Here is a 2,587-nt window from a genome sequence, read left to right as displayed (position 1 = left end):
AGATAAGCTTGAGGTTTGCAAAGTTCCGGGGGGGGGGGGGGGGGGGGGGGGGCATTGGTGATCTTCAGATCATTCATATTGGACTCCATCCCTTTAAGAGTTCTCCATGATGGTATCTCATATAAGGTTTTTAACGATATAAATACAAGTGCGGATATATGTCATAGTTGTTTCTCCTTATATTTTGCCCATTTGGTTTTAAAGGAGTTATTGGTGGCCTATAGTTATAAGGTTTTTCCTGAATTTTTACCACAGGGTTTTTGGAGAAATTTTTAGTTTGCAATATACAAATGTGATCAATTATATGAAAGGGATGCCTCCCAAAAGGTGCCTGTTGGGGAAAAGATGTCTCCCGAACACACCTCTTGTTATGTATATAAGTGGGGTCTTTCACGTTGCAATGAAACTAATAAATCATTTGAGCTCTTTATTTATCTTCTTTTCTTTTGCTTTACAACAGGTTTAACACTAATCGTGTTTACCATGTATTTTCTCTGTAAACAAATATAAGACGTTTTATATATTTTACATGTGGGGTCTGTGGTCCTCAGTGCACATCAGCTAGTCTTGTATTTTATTTTATTTTTACTTCTATGGATAAGATGCCAACTTTGGGTTCCAAAAGCTAGAATTAATCTTAATCCCGACACCCTTTATCTGGTCCCTTGAGCCTTGCCCTTTGCGAACCCATGAGCTTCTTCTTTTGTATGTTGGGCTTGGACACGACGGAACCATCGTTGCCGGCGAGCACCCTGTACTTGTCCTTCCTGGTGAAGCTGGTGCACTCATACGTGAGCGTGGAGGCAATGAGTCTCTGGATGTAGTTGGCCACCTCATGGCTGGTCTTGCCGCCCTTGCAGGTGAGCTCGTGTGGGACCTTGTCGAGGAAGGTGACCACGTAGCCTGGGCTTGGGTTCATGAAGAAGTAGAAGGGGTCCAGCCCCTTCCACCCCCGCGCCGTCGTGCCATGGAACATGCTCATCTCGTTCTCCATCGCGACCGGCACGATATCGTTTGTCAGCTCCGCGAACAAGGCCGAGAAACGCAGCAGGAATGGCTCCCGGCATGTCGTGCCCTCGGGACAGATCACAAGGTCGCCCTCCTTGAGCAAGCGCCGGATCATACCTGCGTCGGCCGCGCGGTCACGGGTCAGCCGCGCCGTCCGGATCGGCGACAGCATCTCCGACAGCCGTGATACCTGTACATCACGTTGTTTATCAACACGTGTCCAATGGACTGACTGCTATCCAGAGGTTGCATATGTACATACGGAGTAGGTGACGGCGGTGATCGGCCGGCCGAGGGCCGTGGAAAGGAAGATGGGGTCGAGGAGAGTGCGATGGGAGCAGACGAAGAGCACGCCGGTCTGGCCGGACTCGAGGCATACTGGTGGTGGCGGGTTGCCCTTGACGGTGACGCGCACGCCGAGCGCAGCGAAGGCGTGGTACACCATGCGCATCGGCAGGAGAGAGCCCGCGGCGATACGGAGGAAGGAGAGCAGGAGCCCGATGGGAAACCAGAGCAAGGTGAGCAGCGCGAGCGCCGGCGACGGCCGGTGGACGATCCGGCCATCGTGAAATATCACCGTCTTCGGCAGGTTCTCCCGCGGCACGGGCTTCATCTTCGGCGTCTGGGGCACCAAGTACCGCTCCTTGCACAGCCGCATGAACGGGTAGTCTGACTTGCTGTCACCGAGGCCAATCTCCGGCGTTGCGTTACCGAACGCTTGACGCAGCGCGTCGGCCTTGTTCTCGCCGACGAGCACGCCGGGGGAGCAGACGAGGCCAGTCGCCCTACGGCCCCAGACCACGAGCTCCGTGCCGAGCACGACGTCGGCGCCGATGTACTCCTTCAGGAAGGCTTCCACCATGATCCTCGGGTTCGCGGTGAGCACGAACCGGCGTCCGCACGCGGAGAACACACGCCACGACTCCGGGTGGAGGTCGGAACAGAAGAACTTGGGTAGCACGGCGCGCGCCACGGCCTCGACGTCGTCGACCTTGGCGCCGGCCATGGACGCGAAGATGAGCACCTGTATGGCGGCCGACTCGGACATGAAGAAGTAGAGGAGCCCTGCGAGTGGCGCCAGCAGGAGGAGCAACAGGACTACAGGAGCCGGAGTAGGTCGCCGGTCTCGAAAGCCATGTGCGCGAAGTACGGGAAAGAGCTCCGGTGGCACAGCAGCGTGCCGTCCAGGTCTGCGACCACCGTGTCGCCGCTCCGGTCCACAGACGAGCACTTCTCCACCGTCAAGAACGGTGATACCGTCATCTTGGTTGTGTCCACCATCGATTCCAGCTCCATCTCGCCCGGTATCCGAGCTATAAGCTACGGACGCACGGTAGCTCAGTGTGTCCCCTGTGTAGTGGTACAACTTAATTTGTATCAGAGTTTCACGCACTGTTCTGTGGCGAAACCAAGGCAAACACGAGCTCAAAAGACGAAAGGGAATCATTTAGGATGTGTGTTTATATAGGGAGTTTGTTCGGACTGATCTTCAGGGTGAAATCTCGTGATTTGGCCTTCGGAGGTTGGATCTGGCGACAGGGATGCTGATGCATCGTTCCTTTCATGAAGGCTTTGCGTT

At 54.7% G+C, this 2,587-nt stretch overlaps 1 pseudogene; it reads right to left on the bottom strand.

Moving 5' to 3' along the window:
* Positions 1-572: 572 nt before the first annotated feature.
* LOC123184159 (glycerol-3-phosphate acyltransferase RAM2-like) lies at positions 573-2,271 on the bottom strand (annotated as a pseudogene).
* Between the last annotated feature and the right edge of the window lie 316 nt (positions 2,272-2,587).

This window comes from Triticum aestivum, chromosome 2A (genome assembly GCF_018294505.1).
Source record: "Triticum aestivum cultivar Chinese Spring chromosome 2A, IWGSC CS RefSeq v2.1, whole genome shotgun sequence".
NCBI lineage: Eukaryota > Viridiplantae > Streptophyta > Magnoliopsida > Poales > Poaceae > Triticum > Triticum aestivum.
The sequence above is the reverse complement of the archived record's forward strand: the minus strand, read 5'-3'. Positions and strand labels throughout refer to the sequence as shown.